A 20935-nucleotide genomic window follows, 5' to 3' on the forward strand; every position below is an offset into this window, starting at 1 on the left:
AGCACAACCCTATGCATTGTTACTCAGAAGTAAGTCACACCGTGTTCAATGGGGCTTACTCCTAAGTAAGTAAGCAAGCATGTTCAGGATTGCAGCCGCAGATTTAAAATGTGGTAAAAAGAATAATATCTCTTCTTTCATTTTTCTGGCATATGTAGTTTCCAGTTCATGTGATCTGATGCAACCGTGGCAGGATGAGGATTGATAATACTTAAAATAATGAGGCATGCAGTAAAAATATGAAATGCTCAGCTTTCAGTACCTGCCTTTTCTTTCACTTTTGCTTTTATCCATCATATTTTCAATCAAACCAAGAAAATAAAAAATCCAGCTCAGAATTTTGAGGTCAGGTGACTAAGACCACAAGTCTATACTTACTTTGGGAGGCAAACACGAGTTAATTAAGTGGAACCCAGGTCACTATTTCAGACATGTGAAGTGGGCCAAAAATTAAATTATGGAGGAGAAGGCAATATTCATACTACAGCAGGGACGCAGCAGCTGCATCTTTGCTCAGTACCTTAAAGGGTGCTCTTGGTCATATATCTGAATTTAAAATTTGTATTTTAAGAGCATCTTTTGTGATTACTTTTGCACATAATGAACAGAGATTAGGGGATAAACACATTTTATAAATCCATTTCTGAAATGTATATCTTGTCAAACAGAATTCCTCAGTGCTGAGCAGGAATAACTTGTATTTGACTATTTATATAATCATTTCTATTCCATTTCTACCATCCAACTAGAGTACTCAGGAGAGCTTACAAATACCAGGTAACATTAACTACACCAGCCTTCCCCAACTTGGTGCCCTGTAGATCAGTGGTTCCCAAACTTTTTTTCCCATGGACCACTTGAAAATTGCTTAGTGTCTTGGTGGACCACTTAATTATTTTTCTACTTGTCTAGGAATTCTAATCTGCTGTGCTAGACGCTGTATGATTTCAAAGTATATTTTTACAGACATGCCATGGACCATCTGAATGAAGATAATGGACCATCAGGCTCCACAGACCACAGTTTGGGAACCCCTGCTCTAGATGTTTTGGTCTACAACTAGCATGATCTCTGACCATTAGCTATGCTGCTGTAGTGATTGATATTGTAGTCCTAACAACATCTGAAGCACACCAGATTGGGGAAGGCTGGTGCAGTGGACAATACCTTGTTGAATCACTGTTATCCAAAGCAATCTTATTCAAGAATTGCAACTCATATTGTTTTTCACTGAATTTATTCATGGGTGTATTTAAAATTGGGGTGTTGGGACTAAACTGACGTGAATTTAACAAAGGCATCTCTAGAGAAGTCATCTTCAGAGCTACTTAAAACACCAGGAAAAGATTCCTTAGACAATATAAATGATCTTGCCAAAGTTTTAAGGCAGATATCTGGGGAACAGGGCATCTCCTAACAACTCTCAGCGCCTTATGAAAGTACACTTCCCAGAATACTTTGGGGGAAGCCATGACTGTTTAAACCTGAATGAGAGCACTTTAAATGTGTGATGCAAATGTGGCCCTAGTTTTGCTCTGCATTTATTTTATTTTCTTCCCAATTAGGGTGCTAGAAATTGTTGGTCTATGAGGGATAAACTACAGTTCCCAGAATTCTTTGGGGAGAGCCATGACTATTAAAGTGGTATAAGAATACTTTAAATGTATGGTGTGGATGTGACTGCTAAAGCCCTGCAGTTACATAGGAGTAGTGTTTTTAAATTTGTGCTTAAAGCAGTAGTGACTACTTAGGCAGATTAACTAATTTAAAATTGCAACTAGATCTTGGCCCTGACTTGGCCCTATTCTGGGGGCAATGATTTTATGCCAGCTCATAGGATCAGGCTGCGAATGAGTTTGGTACCACTGATTTGAACTCTGTTTAACTTTGTCAATATAGCCGGTTTTGTCAAGCGTGTCATTTTGTGGACTGAAACCTAATGCTGATATCCTGAAACTATTTACAAGCTTGCAAATAACAATAGGACTTAAGTGTTTCATATATAAAATAACATTTGAGCAGCCCGATCCCACCCATAACTACTCAAGTAAGTCCCACTGATTTCTGTGGGTGTTGCTGTTAAATAAATGTGCTAATAAATGCAACATGGGATTCCAGCCTTCAGTAGTTTGTGAGTTACTTTGTTGGAAATCTTTTCAGAAAAAGCTGTCAATGCAAAACATTTTAAAACACTGCAAACTACCAGTCATAATTAATTTATTTCCTACATTGAATTCCTTTACTTTCCTATTAATTACGTGCTTTGCCTTGTCATGTTTTAATTCTACACATGTAATTTGCTCCTAGAGATTCTTTGATATATTGAATAAGAGTAATACTTTTCATAGCTGACAAAAATGTTTAATGGACATAATTCGGGCAAATTTCAAACACTTTGAGTCAAATTGATTTCAGCTTGTGCTGCATTGTACTCATTGTTGGAATACACAAAAGGGCGGGGGGGGGAGGTACTTTGTAAAATTCAAAAACTAAAGTGGGAACAAATTGGTCATTATTTGCCCTGGTTTTTTCTAGAGGAAAAACCACCTTCTTCAACCTTGATTTCAATGGAACTTAGTGTAAAGACTTGTTTTAGCTGGACTAGAACCACATTCTACATGCTGCCATTTAGTGTAATACTCTGTCATAAGAATAACTTGCAACTATTACCAAGTTTGTCTGCCTCTGCTGCACTGTTGTTTCCTGAACTCCAGATAGATAATATTGTATCAATATTATCATTAGGAAAAGGCTATACCTCAGGGATAGAGCACACACTGTCTAATACTTGGAATCTCCATAATTTGCCCTTCATTTTTCCTAGCAACCTGTGCTGGATTCACCAGAGATCAGATAGTGCCTGGAAATTATTTTCTGCAAATCCTACTACACAGTGAGTGTGAGTGAAGTTAAAGAATTCCCCTCCCCTCAAAAGGCAAATATGAACACTTTGCAAAGAAGCGTAGGGATGTCTCCTGCTTTGCAGAAGCTAAAGACTAGGGACTCATTAAGAATTCAATGTATAATTAACTTACAGTACAATGGTATACATGTCTACTTAGAAGTAATTGTCTTTGTGTTAAATGGGGCTTACTTCCAGGTAAGTGGGTACAGGAAGGCAGTCTGGGCTTTGCTTTAAGTTTGGCACTGGGGAAAAACAGGGTGCCTGTGCCATTAACAGGTGTATGGCAAGCAGAAATTCAACAGGTTGATTCTTTTCTAGTATGAAAATATAATTATGGGAAAAGCTTCACCATGACTACTCTTTAATTTTGTGTTACTGCCGTGCCCCTTTGACAGCCATTTTGTCACTGGAGCCCCATCTCTCTCAAAATTTGAAATGTGCCCTTTGGTCCAAAAAGGTTGGTGACCCCTGCTCAAGGGCCAAGGTTCCATTCCTGGCATCACATGTTTAAAAAGATCCTAAGTGGGAGAGCTGGAGAAAGACCCCTGTTCAAGGTACTGGAGAACCACTATCACTCAGTGAAGGCAACAGAGGGTTAGATGGACGAAGGTCCACAGTCGGAGGCAGTATGTTTCTGGACACCAGTTTCTGGAAATGAAGAGAAGAGACTAATCTTGTGATCATATCTTCCTTGTAGGCTTCCCACAGGCATCTAGCTGGCCACTATGAGAACAGAATGCTGGACTAGGTGGACCATGGGCCTGATCCAGCAGACTCTTCTTACGTTCAATGTTTAGATGGGCCAATAGTCTGACATATTATATGGCAGGCAGATTAGCAGATATTGAGTCACTAAATTTTACTTAATATGGTGTTAAGAATGTTGCATTATTTTCCAGCATTTATGATCTCCAGTTGTATCTGACGTCTTGCACAAAACATTAATTCCCAGACCTTTCCTTTTTCATATTTAAACCTCAGCATCTTCACATGGCTGTAGGCTGGAAAGGATTTGTTTCTTTTTCAGGTCAAGCCACCAATGCTGCTGAGATCTCTGCTTTATTAAGGTATTGCTTCTGGCAAGCTTTCCAGAGCTTGCTAAAGGAAGTAGCTACACAATAGAAATATAGATTTCTTAAACTTGTTTAGCCTTATTGACTCCTTGAAAGTGATATAAGCTTGCATTTGTTTTGTGCTAGCTTTGCTCTGACTTCAGAAATGTAAAAGCCAATGCAGGAACAGAATTTCAGGCTTCAGGGCCTGATGGGAGGAGATGAACATAAAGGTTCATAATCCTACTATTGGATACATTTAAGGTGAAGTTTAAAAACAGCTGTAAATTTAAAAGCATGTGTTATATTTGCTTTTTATAATTCCCAATAAACAGACATATATATGTTCATTATTAGTATTATATCCTGTCCTTTGGGAGGCACCAGGGGCTGCAAAAAAACAAGCAATAAAACAATAAGAACAAAATAATCTTTTGTGGTCTAAAGTACAGCGCAGGACTAATGCCCCCTTTCCTAAATGGCACTTCTGAGCTTCTTTTCTTCCATATCATGACATGTATGGTTTGCACATTTAAATATAATAAAATCAAGCTACGACACTTTGGAGATTTGGTTTTTTATTCTGTTCTTGTCTAAGGAAGAGATGTATTAATAACATTCAGATGCCGAAGGAGTGGATGGGTAGAAGTCCTGCAGGGTCCCCACCAGTAGCAGCCACTAGAAAGCCCTGAAACATGACATTCAGGGAAGGGGAAGGAGCTGAGCCAGCCTGGGATCCACTGGATCCTGAGCTGGCCCCACTGCCATCACATGATGGCATCAGGCCCACATCAGGTCCAATCCCTGCACCAGCTTCAGGGCTTCGGGTGCAGCGGTGGCTCTGCCACTCCATTAAGCTCCACCAGGCAGCAGCTGGGTTTAGGGTTGCTGCCATCATCGGCCTTCAACACCTACACTTTAAAACCCCACAGATTCATTAGCTAGTCCATATTTTGTAAGCGTAGCTAAGCTCTGAACCTCACAGTGAATGGGACAGGGGTCCAAGAGAGAAACACTGTCACCCAGAATGGCTGATATGAAAGGGAGGGACTTTTTCTTGGATTGGAATCTCAGATTTTCCCATCCTCGTAGTTTGTTCAATCCACAGTTCATTAATAAGCCTTGGAGCTTGAGTTTTTACCTATATGCAAATTTAAAGTGGATAGATTAATTGTCTTAAATTCTTGCTTTAAATTGAGTAAGATTTCTTAATTTGAGTGACACACCTAAATATGAGGATCAGACCTTGACATCCTGGAAAAGGCTAATGCCTGACAGTTCAAAGAGAAAGAAGTGCATGAGCCTAAGGCTCATTATGCATCATAACAACAAACTATGGTTTGTTGATGCACTACCACAAATTATGTAGTTGAGTTTCCTGCATTTGGGGAAATCGCAGGGGTCAGCACACCCGGAGTGCAATGGATGAGCCTCACCCTGGGAAAACCTCCTTTGTGATCAAGGTATCTCCCCTGACAGGTAAGATTCCATGGCATGCGACCCTAATGAGAAAAGGAGTCCAAGTTGGCTGGGATTTTCTAAAAGAGGAAATTCTAAAGACACAATGGCAAACAATTCCTTCAAGGAAAAAAGGCAGAAGACAACAGAAGAAGCCAATGTGGCTTCACAGAAAGCTCAGAGATGACCTGAAAACAGAAAATGATGCATACAGGAAGTGGAAGGAAGGCCAGACCACAAAGGAAGACTATAGACAGCACAGAATTGAAGGGATGGCATCAGGAAAGCTAAAGCTGAGAATGAGCTAAGGTTAGCGAGAGATGCCAAAAGCAACAAAAAAGCTTTCTTCAGGTACATAAATAGTAAAAGTCAGAGAAAAGAAATGGTGGTACAGCTACTCAAGGAGGATGGCAAAATAATAACAGATGATAAAGAAAAGGCAGAAGTGCTCAGTTCCTACCTTGGCTCAGTCTTCTCCTAAAAGAGGGTCTATGACCCTCCTGAGAAACATGAAGGGGCCGGATTGCAGCTTGAGATTGATAGACAAATGGTCAAGTAATAACTAATCACTTTGAACAAATCTCCAGGGCCCAATGAACTACACCCTAGAGCAGCCTTTCCCAACCAGTGTGCCTCCAGATGTTGTTAGACCACAACTCCCATCAGCCTCAGCCAGCATTGCCAATGGTCAGGAAAGATGGGAATTGTGGTCCAACAACATCTGGAGGCACACTGGTTGGGAAAGGCTGCCCTAGAGTATTGAAGGAACTGGCTGAAGAACTCTCGGAACCACTGTCTATTATCTTTGCAAACTCATGGAGGATGGGTGAAGTGCCAGATGACTGGAGGAGGGCTAATGTTGTCCCTATCTTCAAAAAGGGCAAAAAGGAGGAACCTGGGAACTACAGACCAGTCAGCCTGACATCGATCCCTGGGATAATTCTGAAGCAGATTATAAAGCCATCAATCTGTAAGCACCTTGAAAACAATGCAGTGATTACTCGAAGCCAACACGGATTTATCAAGAACATATCCTGCCAAACTAATCTTATCTCACTTTTTGATCGGGTAACCTCCCTGGTAGACTGTGGGAATGCTGTGGACATAATGTATCTCGACATCAGCAAAACTTTTGACAAAGTGCCCCATGATATTCTGATTAGCAAGCTAGCTAAATGTGGGCTGGATGGAACAACTATCAGGTGGATCCACAGTTGGCTATAGAATTGTACTCAGAGTGCTTATCAATGGTTCCTTCTCAAACTGGGGGGAGGTAAATGAGAGGGGTACCGCAGGGCTCGGTCCTGGGATCAGTGCTCTTCAACATTTTTATTAATGACTTGGATGAGGAGGTACAGTGAATGCTTATCAAATTTGCAGATGATACAAAATTGGGAGGGAGGCTCATACCTTGGAAGACAGAAACAAAATTCAAAGGCTGGAGCCTTGGGCTGAAAGCAACAGAATGAAATTTAACAGGGATAAGTGCAAAGCTCTACATCTAGAAAAAAGAAACCAAATGCACAGTTATAAGATGGGGATATTTGGCTCAGCAATACTACATGCGAGCAGAATCTTGGAACTGTTGTTGATCGCAAGTTGAATATGAGCCAACAGCATGATGTGACTGCAAAAAATGGCAAATGCTATTTTAAGCTGCATTAACAGAAGTATTGTTTCCAGATTGCATGAAGTATTGGTTCCCCTCTATTAAGCATTGGTTAGGCCTCATCTTGAGTACTGCATCCAGTTCTGGACTCCACACTTTAAGAAGTATGAAGACAAACTGGAAAGGGTTCAGAGGAGGGCAACGAGGATGATCAGAGGACTAGAAACCAAGCCGTATGAGGAAAGACTGAAAGAACTGGGCATGTTTAGCCTGGAGAAGAGAAGACTGAGGGGAAATATAATAGTACTCTTCAAGTACATGAAAGGTTGTCACATAGAGGAGGGCTGGGATCTCTTCTCGATCGTCCCAGTGTGCAGGACACAGAATAATGTGTTCAAGTTACAGGAAGCCAGATTTCAACTGAACATCAGGAAAATCTTCCTAACTGTTAGAGCGGTGCAACAATGGAACCAATGACCTAGGGAGGTGGTGGGCTGTCCAACACTGGAGGCCTTCAAGAGGCAGCTGGACAGCCACCAGTCAGGTATGCTTTAATTTGGATTCCTGCATTGAGCAGGGGGTTGGACTCAATGGCCTTAAAGGCCCCTTCCAACTCTCCGATTCTATGATTCTACCACTTCACATATGTGAAGAGATGCTGCAATCAAATGCTAAAGGTCACCAATGAACCAGGTCCTTCTCTCACTTTAATTGGAGCTTAACTTTTTTTTCAAAAATGTAACTAGATGGTCTTCAATTGTACTGATCTGAATAGGAATGGATGTAGCCGTTGGGGATATAATATGAGCAGCAAAGCAACCAAGCCAACATAGATACCATTCACCACTATACTATCAGAAACTGTATTTCTCTCTGTGACTGATTAATGATGATGCTAGAGGAAGATGTACTCTGGTGTCTCAAATGACAGCAGCGTGTCAAATGAGATTGTTTGGAATAGTCTGCAAGTCTTCTGGGTCTAGTACTGGATGAGATGGGTTGAGATCCTTCAGTCCTCATCAGTAACCTTGGCTATCTCACTGTTCTCATCTGTGAAGTAGTAATGTGGTTTACAGGGATATGGTGATATAATTCTTTATATAAGTACTATAAATACAACCTTTCTACAGAATGATGGGGAGAACCTTCTCATTTTGTAAGCAGTACTTTGATGTACTTAATATAAAACTTGTCAAGAAAAGTGACTTTAAAAACACATTTCTGACCATTTTGTTTCTGCAAGGATTTTGATCTACTCCATCCTATTCCTAATGATTATAATAAACTTTGCTTCAAGCCAGGTCTAAGTACTTGATTTATGTTTGCAATACACATAACATCCCTGCTATGGGTAAGGAAAGGTGAAAGCATATTGCCCTGAGCATCTCTTTTGGCTTGTAACACCCAGAACTGACACTAAGGAAAAGCAGCGGCTACTTCTGTATTGTGGAAAGAACTAATGTCCAAACTCTCCCACATTTACCACTTATATTCCTCTCAAATCTAATTACCAGAGTTAGGCAGGTGAGCAGACAAGTGGAAGGAGCTCCAGTGCCTTCATTTGTGAAAGGTAAGAAACTTTGCAGTTGATAACAACCTTATGGCACAGAACTATGACAACTATGTTGCTACGACTTCTGTGCAAAAGGTGTTGTACCTAACTATGAGTACTGTAGAAGAATAGCGTACCTAGCTTCCATCAAACTTGACACATGCCATGCATCTTCCAATGGGGTGAAAGACTGAAGACCTTAGCTCCTCCCCTTTGGATCACTCCCCTATTGCACCCCTAGGATCCTGCCCTTTACTGGATCCCCCTTTTTAGTCCACCCCTTTTTTTATTAGGATCTTCCTATTTTGATTTCACCCTACAATCAAAAAAGGGATCTTTATCAAAAAGAATGGGATGGAATCAAAAAGGGGGATCCAAAAGAGAGGGGTGAAATAAAAAAGAGGATCCTAATTTAAAAATGGATCCTTATTAAAAAAAGAGGGAGGTGAAATCAAGAAGGATCAAAAGTCCTACTCACATTAGACTTATTAAAATCAGTGCACTGTAGTTAGCCTACTCTGAGTATGACTTAGTCAGATACAATGCATAATCTCTATGGACTGATTTCTACATACATGTTTATACCTTGATCACTGTAGCATCAGCTGGTGATGTCCATGTGTGAATGAGCTAGTCAGCTCAAAGTATATAGCTAAAACTTTCATATTGCTTCACATCTCTTCAAACATAATTCACCTGCAGATAATTTAATACATGTGCATTTATGAACAGGACACTTCTCTGAATGTCAGACAAAATCCATGCATGAAGATGTGAATGGAAAACATCTGATATTCAAGAGAGTATCAATAACTTGAATAGGAAAGCAGATGTGTGCCAATGTGATTATAATTCTTGGTTCAATACTGACTGTAACAAAGGACAAAGGGCATGTGCAACTGTCCACTGTTGCTTTTGGACATCTTGGACTAAAATTAAACATTCCTAGGAAGCTAAATCTGAACGTTAATGTGCTTTTTACAAAGGTTTCAATGTACTACTACATTCTATTACAGCACATAGCAGTATTAAATGGGAAGAAGTAGAAGACTTCCGGAGATTTCTGAAAACCATCTTGTTCCAGAAAGCCTTTGGGAGGGACTGAAGCCTGAAACTGATTATATTTTCCTCCCTTTTTAGTTTTATCTCTATAGTCCCCTGTATTTCTCAACTGTATTTTATGTATTTTTATCTATTTTAATGTTTTTGTTGTGTATTATTTTATTGTGAGCTGCCCCAAGTGCCCTACTGTGGGGTAGAAGGGTGGGATAGAAATATCTTAAATAAATAAAATAAATAAATAGAAGGTATATATTCTAAACCAGAAATCTGCTCTGGAGTCTTTGTATTCTTTCCCTGTGGAAAAATATATTTGGTATACAACCTCCCATGACCAATGGGGCTCTTGTAGACTGTTGTAATACTCAGTTAGATTGCGAAAGCTGACCGCTAATGAATTCTCAGAGCTTCTTCCCTTTCAGAATTCTAGACATGGACCAAGCCAAAGATGCAACTGTGTCTCCAGAGTATGATAAGGAATGAAGAAGTAAAGTTACACTTGGAAGAACAAGCAGCGATTTCTTCAGTGTATACAGTCAGCCTTTTTCATTACAATGAAAGAACACATTCCTTTGCTTCTTTTGTAGAATTCATTGAAAATAAATGGAATATTCTATATGCACAAGAATTGTTGGGTGTGCTAGAGCACTAACACACTCAAGAATTAGCCTGCTGGATAAGATCAACAATCCATCTAATTCAGCATTCTTTATTCAACATACAGCCAAGATGCCAGAATGCTCACAAGCTGAGCATGAATGAGAAATTTCCTTGCCCTTGGAACTTGAGTATATACTGTCTCGGAATATAGAGATTGCGATGACTAACAGATATTAATGGTCTTTATGAATTTGTGGAATCTCCCCAAGATAAAAGGAAGATGGAAGTAATACACTGAAGAATTATATAAAAGAGATGCCAGGATGACAGATTCATTCACGGAGGAACCGTATGATGAAGAACCAGAAATTTTAGAATGTGAGGTGGAAGCTGCTCTTAAAATACTGTGAAGAGACAAATCACCAGGAATAGATGGCAACCAACAGAGTTGCTACAAGTTATTGAGATGGAATCTGCTCAGATTTTGACAAAAAGTTGTCAACAAATAGGAAAATAAAACAATGGCCCACAGAGTGGAAGTGTTCAATATACATCCCAATTCTAAAGAAACGGGGTCCCAGGGAATGCAGTAATTGTTGAACTATCATCTTAATATCCCATGCAAGTAAAGTAATGCTCAAGATTCTACAACAAAGGCTCTTACCATATATGGAGCAAGAAATGCCAGATGTCCAAGCTGGATTTAGAGAGGGAAGAGGTACCAGAGATCATATCGCCAACACATGTTGGATAATGGAATGGACCAAGGAATTTCAGAAGAAAATCACCCTGTGCTTTATAGATTACAACAAAGCCTTTGATTGTGTAGATCATGAACAACTATGGAATGCTTTAAAAGAAGTGGGGGTGCCATAGCATCTGATTGTTCTGATGCGCAACCTATACTTTGGACAAGGGGCTACTGTAAGGACAGAATATGGAGAAACCAATTGGAAAGGTATGAGACGGGTGTATTTTATCACCCTCATTTGTTTAATCTATATGCAGAACATATAATACGAAAAGCAGAATTGTATCAAGATGAAGGAGGTGTGAAAATTGGAGGGAGAAATATCAATAATTTAAGATATGCAGATGATACCATACCACTAGCAGATCATTACTGATGTGAAATGAATACTGATGAAAGTTAAAGGGGAAAGCACAAAAGTGGGACTACAGCTGAACATCAAGACTAAAGGAATGACAACAGAAAATTTATGTAACTTCAAAGTTGATAATGAGGACATTGAACTTGTCAAGGATTATCAATATCTTGGCACAGGCATTAACCAAAATGGAGACAATAGTCAAGAAAGCAGGGGGTTAGGTCTGGGGAGGGTAGCTATGATCGAACTTGAAAAGGTCCTCAAATGCAAAGCTGTATCACTGAACACTAAAGTCAGGATCATTCACAACATGGTATTCCTGATCTCTAGTAAACAGTGTGAAAGCTGGATAGTGAAAAAAGTGGATAAGAGAAAAATCAACTCATTTGAAATGTGGTATTGGAGGAGAGCTTTGCAGATACCATGGACTGCGAAAAAGACAAATAATTGGGTGTTAGAACAAACTAAATCAGAACTATCACTAGAAGCTAAAATGATGAAACTAAGGTTATCATACTTTGGACACATAATGAAAAGACAAGATTCACTAGAAAAGACCATAATGCTGGGGGAAACAGAAGGGAGTAGAAAAAGAGGAAGGCCAAACAAGAGATGGATTGATTCCATCAAGGAAGCCACAGACCTGAACTTACAAGATCTGAACAGGGTGGTTTACAACAAATGCTCTTGGAGGTCACTGATTCATAGGGTCGCCATAAGTCGTAATCGACTTGAAGGCACATAACACACACAGTTCTAAAGCCGTGCTTTGGTTGGCAGCAGTGATTTCTGTAAAGCAATTAAGATTCTTGGAAAAACTTTGTTTTGGATATTCTGAGCCTTTGAATGAATGAATGAATGACAGTTTATTCGACCACATGGTCAGTAAAATACATTAAAAATTTAAACACAACAATTATACATTGATGACAATTCTAATAAAATCAATAAACTAAATTTTTTAAAATAGAAGTCAGTTAAAACAATATAAAAATAGATTATATTTCATAATATTATTCATCCTATTGGGTAATATATTCAATTAGGAGAGCTTTTTTAAAATATTGGATCTGAGTTTTTGAACAGCAACGCTATATTTTGCAACCTGGATTGTTATAATGGGCAATGTATCATCAAGAAGATGTTGCAACCAAAAGTGTTCAGATTTATGTTGTAAAGTGGCCAGAAGGGGGATAATCAATTGATGTCTTAATGCATTATAAAAGGGGCAATAGAAAAGTACATGTGTGTTATTTTCAGGTACATCTTCCCCACAAGGACATACTCGATTTTTGTATGGTATTTTAGTGAACCTGCCCTCCATAACAGCCGACGGTAAGATATCCAATCTGATCTGGGAAAAAGCTTTACGGTATTTTGGGATTTCTAGGTTTAGTAAATATGGCATTGGGGTGAAAAAGGTGGGGTTATGTCTTTGGTTTCTGATTAATACCAAATGTTGCTGGTGGTCAATATCTTTCAGGCGTTGGCGTATATTATTTATAGCTGCTTGATATCCCATGGTAAAGATAAGTTGAGGTGAAAAACCTATCTTTGTGAGTTTATCTACCACGAGATCTGCCCATAGAGATTTAAAATTGTCATTTAGAATATCTGGAGTAAAACCAATAGGGTTAAACTTAAGTTTTAGCCAAACATTAATTCTTGAAAGCCATATTCTGGTTTCAATTGATTGTACTCCGGCTTCCAATCTCAGAATGTTATTGGGAATACATGTTGGAATTGCCATTATGGATCTCAGAAAGATGGTCTGGATCGTTTCAAACTCTTTAAAGCTGAGATTCTTATTTACCTGAGAGCCGTAAATTAATTGTGCTATTATTTTAGCGTTAAAGATTTTAATGGCTGGCAAGAAAGATTGTCCGCCAGTAGAGAAGTAGAAAGCAAACAGTGCTTTCATCGTTCTCTTAGCATTGGAAATCATAAGTTTGTTATGCATGTGACAATTACCTGACGCTTGTATGACATAACCCAGATATTTGAAAGAATTAACTTGTTCAATTTCATTTCCTTGTATTCGCCAATGATGTTTGGTTTTTTTCTTAGTAAAAGCTATTATTTTAGTCTTTTGCTAATTTATCGTCAGTGACTCCGTGTGACAGTAAGTTGCTAATTTGGCAAGAAGTCTCTTCAGATCGATTGGGGTTCTCGCTATTAAAGCAATATCGTCCGCGTATAGAAGGATGTTTCTCGATTTTTTGGCTAATATGGGAGGGTGTGTAGCTGTTGTTGAAAGATTATGTACAATATCGTTAATATATATATTAAACAATACTGGGGCTAAGACACATCCCTGTTTAACCCCTTTAAATGTTGGGACAGGGTTAGTTAAATGTCCATTAGTATTGCATCTTATTTGCATGAAGGTGTTGCTATAAAGACCCTGTATTAAGGTAATGAGGCGATTATCCGTGCCTAGATGGTTTAATTTTGACCAAAGACGGGGACGAGAAATTGAATCAAATGCGGCCTTCAGATCTATAAAGGCCGTATAGAGGGTTCCTCCTTTTCTGGCTGCGTATTTATCAATTAAGTGTTGAAGCACAAGTATATGGTCAAAAATTGATCTTTTCGATCGAAAGCCAGCTTGTTCATCCAGTAAAATATCGTTCTGCTCAATCCAGTCGTTCAGTTTTATAAGGAGATGGGCTGCGTATAGTTTACTAATTAAGTTAAGTAAACTAATCGGCCTATAATTGGACGGGTCGTTTACCGAGCCTTTTTTATAAATGGGTACAATTGTAGCCAATCCCCAATCTTTTGGTATCGTTAATGTAGAATCGATAAATGTGAACAATGAAGCCAGAATGGGAGCCCACCAATTTACATTCGTTTTGAAGACCTCAGAGGGGATATTGTCTGGTCCAGGAGCTTTATTGCACCTCAATTTTGAGATCAGATAGACAATTTCCTGTTTAGAGACTGGGGACCACTTCTGCAAAGACTCATTTGGTGGGTGAAATGATGGATTTAGGTCAATTTGGTCCAGGTATAAATTATAAAAATATGATTCCCAGACAGGTGCTGGTATATTTATGGAGTTGTGGTATTGAGATTTTGGCCAATGAGATGTAACTATACGCCAAAAACTAGTAGTGTTATTTTGTTTAGCAGCTTCTAGTAATTTTTGCCAAGCACTTTTCTTATCTTGTTGTTTTTTGTTCTTAATTAATGATTTATATTTTTTCTTTATTTCACAGTATGCAAGCAAGTCTTCAGGAGTCCCTGATAAACTTGCTTTTCGGTAAGTATCTCTCATTTGGCGGTTGACTATTGCACATTCATTGTCAAACCATATCTTAGATTTTGAGCGATGGTTAATAGAGTGGGGGCGTGATGTATTTATGATAATCGTTTGTAAATTTGTCATAAGTAATTGGAAGATGTGGAGTGTGTCAGTCATAGAAGTGGGTTCTAGTAATTCATCTTTAATTTTGTTAATAGTCGGGGAGATTAATAACTTGGTTATCTCGTCGCTCAGCTTTGGTAACCATTTAACCCTAGTTGGACGTATTTCTACTTCATTATTAGCAAATGTTCTATTAGAGAAATAGAAGTCAGTTACATTGGGGTTAAATTCAGTAATGGTTGGTAAATGGTCACTTTCTCGACGATTTTCAATACGAAATTTGTTTACCAAAGAGTAAAAATCTATTGAAACAAACACAAAATCAATTTGAGATGAGCCATTGGAAGAATAATAAGTAAATTCCCCTGGAGTGTCTCCCTTTGTTCGACCATTTAGCAATATTAGGTTTGCTTCTGTACACATTTTGATTAGCAGGAGTCCTGCATAATTTGTAGCATTATCCTTGGAAGAACGAGGGGGTATTTTAATAGTCTCCAATAAGAGTAGAGGTAGTTGGTGATACTTTTGGAATAATGCTGCATCTGAATTGCCAATTCGAGCATTAAAGTCCCCATGTAAAATTAATTTTTTGTCCGGATTTTCGATCATCAATTTAGTAATGAAAGCTTCAAGTGAAATGATTCTATTGCTAATTATATTATTACTACAAATGGGAGGTAAGTATACATTGATAAGTATCAATGAGAATTTGGTGAATTTTAAAATGAGAGCAATAGCTAGATCTCTGAAAGTCCCAGCAAGTATGGTTTCGACTTTTAAAGAGGTTGAGATAAAAGTGCAGACTCCTCCTTTGGGTCTGCCACCTCTATCGCTAGGAGTTGCTTGGAGATAATAAGATGTAAAACCATCAAGGGTCAGTTCACTCAGAGACCAGGCTTCTTGTAAGGATATTATGTCATAAGAGGATAAATAATCTATCGTGTCCTGATTGGTAGAATTATTGTTCCATCCAGCAATGTTCCATGAAAGTAAACTAAGTTCTTTCGCTCTTGGCTTGGGTTTCAGTCAGTTAGATGAAGGATGGGTAGTTGAAAGTTGATATGGTATCTTTTCTCCTTGTTCATTTTCAATAGCTGTAAAAGGATGTGATTGGGTAATTAAGGTGTTCTTTGACAGTCGCGAAGTGAATTTTAAAGTATTAGTTGGCAAAGATAAGCTTGAAGGCTCATTGTGTATTAATTGCGACTCAGACGGGTCTTGTATTGGGGTTTCAGGTGATGTCGTTAGTTTCTTTGTATTCTCTAAAGATTGTATTAGAACTTTCAGTCTATTAATAGTCTCAAGTTGTTCGTTGGGATTGAGATCAGGATAGAGGTCAAGGAGCAATTGTTCTTCCAGAAGCTTCAATATTGGATATTGAGTTCCTTGATCTATAGGAGAGCTGTGGACGTTCTCTATTCATCGAGTATTCGTCTTTGGATGTGAATGAATAGATAGGTTTGTGTGACAGAATGGAGTTTCAAAAAGGCTTTGCGGTGGAGCATAGTTTTCAAAGTATCTTACAACCCATAGATGGCTGTAGGCAAGTGTCTCTTTAAAAGTGTAGAGGAGATGTGCATTTCTCACATCATAAAAGGAGATAACTGCTCTGGCTGTAACATAATTGTAAAAGAAGTATTGTACCGATGAGATTGAGTTTATGTCAATGGTGCTGGGAATTATTTCCTCAAGAAGTTCCCATAAATGCTGTTTGCGTTCCCTCTGTGGGAGCCATCTCTTAACTTTAGGGAAATTCGAAAGTACTAATTTTCTTGGGTTTAGAACTAGTTTCCAGTATCGGTTCTGTGTTTGGTTTGATGTCACTATCTTATTATTTTTTTGTTGGGTTTGGATCTGGTGGAGTTCCTTATGAAGTTCGTTATAAGTCATCTGTGATGTCTTCTGTATTATGGTCTCTTGAGTTGAGTTCTGAATTAATGAAACAGTATTTGATCCTCGAGAAAATTCGGGCTCTCAAAGATTCTGACAGAGCTCCTTTCTGGCAGTTCTTGTTTCTTTTTCTTTTGCCTTTTCCTTTTCCTTTTTCTTTTCCTTTTCTTTCTTTTTTGGAGCTCGACATGGCGGATCTAATAGTTTGTATAGTTTCTTAAAGTTCATGTGAGACTTTCTTGTTAAGTTGTTGTTTTTTATGTTCTTAGTTTTTTTCTTTTGTTGGTTTGTTTGTGAATTCATATTAGTCTTATTCTTTGAAGATAGTTTCCAGTCCTTTCTCCTAGTTTGAGTAGTTTGCGATCTGTTTGTTGTATCGGCATTTGGTGAACTAGTTTGAGTCTATTTTTCTAGTGAGCGCAATTAATGTTGTTAATAAGGGACTTAGTTGAGTGAGATCTGTAACAATTTGGGAGAAATATTGTATGGTTGCTGAGATCCATTTAATCATTGTTATATTCGTCTCATTGTTATCCTCTGTTGTATGAAGTTTAAATCCTTCATGGGGTTTATCCAATTCTGCAATATCATGTTCTCTTTGCTCATTAGGTAAGACATCATTTAAATTAATAGAGTCATAGAGATCATATTCGATATGTGAAATTGAATTTATTTTTAATGAGGATGGCGAAGATGGTATTAAGGTTTCTATACTTTTGATAGACTGCAGTTCTGGTGTTGCTTCATTGTAAAATGATTCAAGAGAGGGCATGGAGCTGGGTGTGGATAAATTAATTGGAAAATCTTTCAAGTAAGAATCAGAAGCAGGAGTAGAGGACTCGCTTTGCTCAGCCCATTTTAGTTCTTCGGCTAAGTTAGGGCAGGATGAATCCTCCCACTTAGAGGCTAGTATTTCTATGTTGCTTAAAGAGATATCAAGGACATCCTTGTTTGTCCTAATTATAGGAGAAGGGTGTGAATTTGATGTTGACATTTCATTACTTTCTTTTCTTCCCATTTTGCTATTATTTGCTTTGTAATATTGTGTAATCTCCATCTGTTTATGGTTGCGAGAGGATTTTTGAGAGCTAGTTGGAAGAGCTTCAAGGGTGGGAGAAATACCCAGCGTTTTACATGCATTTCTAGTGAGAACCATCATGATGTAGTGTTAGGTTAATATATTATTTTGTTCATCATAGTCACTATAGATGGATGAAATAGAATAAAATAGTCTCTTAGTCTCTTGAGATAAGCTTTACGCTTTTAGTTACTTACAGTTGGAAAATAGGCTCCACGCTCGAAGTCTGTTGTGTCTCAGCTTTAATTATAAAACGTCCAGACAGCAGGGAGTAGCCAAAGAATGAGAGGTAATCAGCAGATAAAAACAGTCCTTCCAAGTAAATGATGTTCCTGTATAGTCCTTGAAATAATTAAGGAGTTTTTTTTAGCATTGGGTAAGTTATTTTGATCTCTTTGTCTGGGGAGCATTAAAATTAGCTTCCTCCTAGATCGCCATCTTGCCGGGTCAGGGAACTCTGAGCCTTTGAGTTTTCGATTATTAGATTATTCTGAATTCATGAATCTATGACATTTCTTTTTTATTCACCCTTCCAATGTTAATTATAATTCTGAGAACAAGACAGTGCACAGCTTAAGAGTCCATGCTTCTGAAAAGCCAGCCAAACAAATCCACAATATGAAACTAATGATGATGTATAGTGGGATACATTCATAAGCTTACAAACATTATGTATAATTCATCTCACCACCACCAACATGTCTTGTTAGAAAAAGGGTCCGCCCCCCAAAAAACCCATTTTTATAAGGAAGTTTCATTATTCGCCACCCACACCAGCTGCCCAACAATTTTGAACACCAGTTCCTAGATACTGCTCATGGTGCAAAGTAAGTTTTGGTAACTGAAAAAAAAAATTATGTACCTAAGAACTAGTCTTTCCCAAGGCACTCTTCTCCTCATGGAGGCAAAAAGAAAAAGTCTTCAGCTTTTACAATTATGAGGAGCCATATATTGTGTAATGGAAAGCATCAGAGCTATTGACTTCCACTAAGCCATATATTTATTTATCATCTCACTTCTCAGAAAATAGGAAATTGCTGCCCTACGGCAAAATAGATCTGTGCGGCTAGGACAAGTAATATAGAGATCCACAGCCTTCCTGAACCAAATTCTCCCAGAGATTAAAAAGAAAGGCCTTAACAAAAGGAGCCTGCAGCTCTGAAAGCAAAGACTTGTGCTCAGATTGCAAAAGACAAGTATTACTCACCCTTGGTTTGTTTAGCAACAGAAGTCTTTCTAGCAGCTGTAAAGGGCTGTCCTTATTTTTTAAGTGGCAGGACTGCATTAATGTGAAAAGCCTCAAATGATATTCATTTATGGTTACGCTCAGTGGGGTTTTTTGTTGGTTGGTTGACTGATAAAAAATGAGGTGTCACTGTGCCAGTACTCATATACTGATAAAAGTGCTGTGGGTGCCAGCACAAAATGGCTGCCATGGGCAGCAAAAAGAGGTGACTGTACTCCGTACTGGTGAGTACCACCGTCACTAAACAAAACTGATTATGTTACTAAATAAATTTAATTTGGGGGCAAAAAGCTTAACTTAGAGCTTCGTCAAGGTAAGAACATAAGAATTCTGCAGGATCAGACAAGAAGTCCATCAAGGGAAGTATGCTGTTTCCCACCGTGGCTAACCAGATGCCTCTGAGAGGCCCACAGGCCCTAGGCACTCAGCCAGCTGTGCCTGATACTGTTCCACCTGTCCCTTCTTTGGAGGGGATATATAAGCCGGCTGGCTGAGGGGGCTTGGGAGACCCACTGCCTGCAAGGGGAAGAGGACCATCACCGCCCAGGGAGGGAGAGCCATCTGCTTGCCTGTGCTGCTGCTGCGCTGCTGCTTGCTGCTTGGCTAACATCTCTGCTCTCTCCTTCTTGGGCTCCCGCTCTGCAGATGGCACCTTGCAGGACCAGGCCCTCATCTGCCATCATCTGCCGCTTGCCTGGAACTGAACTGCCGCCGGTGCTTTGGCTGTGGGCGCTGTTGCTGTTGCTGTTGCTGCTACAGCCTTTGATCGCTTTGCCATTGACCCGAGTGTGGACGCTGCCATCATCATTTGTTATTTGTTATTTATTGTTGCTGTGTTGTATAAGTGAGGATTGTGTTGTGTGTATGTTAGTGTGTGTGTGTGTATGAATTTTTTGTGTTTTTAATATGTGCCTGGGAGAGAGGATTTTATGTGTACCTGGGGGACTTTCGAGGGCCCCGATTAATGTAGTGACGGGTAATGGGAGGTATGGTGTTAGGAGGAGAACATGCCAGGTAAGGGGAACTTGTTCCAGACAAGTCGTGTCTGTACCTTGTTCCGGTTCTCCTCATATCCACAGGATTTCGGGTTGTCCTATCAGCCAGCTCTCAGATCTCCAAGTGCTGCTTTTAAATGCCAGATCGGTATATAATAAAACCTCCCTTATCCATGATATGATTGTGGAGGAGAACGCCGATCTGGCATGTATAACCGAGACCTGGGTGGGGGAGCAGGGAGGAGTTGCTCTTTCCCAGCTTTGCCCACCCGGGTACACGGTGCAGCACTGTGGTAGATCCGAGGGCCGGGGAGGGGGGGTCGCCATGGTCTATAAGAGTTCTTTTTTTCTCACTAGGCACCCTGTCCAGACGGTGACTGGTCTGGAGTGTCTCCACCTTGTGTTGGGCCAGTGAGACAGATTGGGAATTCTGTTGGTGTACCGCCCACCTTGCTGCCCAACAGCTTCCCTAGCTGAGCTGACAGAGATAGTCTCGGAGGTGCTGTTGGGATCCCCTAGACTTTTGGTACTGGGGGATTTCAACATCCATGCCGAGGCTGTCTTATCTGGGGCAGCTCAGGACTTCATTGCCTCCATGACAACAATGGGGCTGTCTCAATTTTCTACTGGCCCAACGCATGTGTTGGGACACGCTCTTGATTTGATCTTCGCCACTGGACATGGAGATGGTGACCTGCAGGTGGGGTGTTTTTCATCTACCCCATTGTCATGGACAGATCACCGCCTACTGAGATTTAGGCTTACGGCGACCCTTTCCCTCTGCAAAGGTGGGGGACCTATTAAGTTGGTGCGCTCCCAGAGACTAATGGATCCTCTGGGTTTTCAGAAGGCTCTGGGAGATTTTCCGGCTGATAAGACTAGTGCTCCTGTCGAGGCCCTGGTCAAACTGTGGAATACAGAAATGACCCGGGCTGTTGACACGATCGCTCCTGTGCGCCCCCTTCGATGTAGAGCTCATGCAGCTCCGTGGTATACCCCGGAGCTGAGAGTG

At 39.6% G+C, this 20935-nt stretch overlaps 1 non-coding gene across 1 annotated transcript; it reads right to left on the minus strand.

Moving 5' to 3' along the window:
- Positions 1-5281: 5281 nt before the first annotated feature.
- LOC133389861 (U1 spliceosomal RNA) lies at positions 5282-5444 on the minus strand. The gene has a single exon (XR_009764178.1). It is a non-coding gene; the product is annotated as a U1 spliceosomal RNA (small nuclear RNA).
- Between the last annotated feature and the right edge of the window lie 15491 nt (positions 5445-20935).

The sequence above is a fragment of the Rhineura floridana genome, chromosome 7, assembly GCF_030035675.1.
Source record: "Rhineura floridana isolate rRhiFlo1 chromosome 7, rRhiFlo1.hap2, whole genome shotgun sequence".
Lineage (NCBI taxonomy): Eukaryota > Metazoa > Chordata > Lepidosauria > Squamata > Rhineuridae > Rhineura > Rhineura floridana.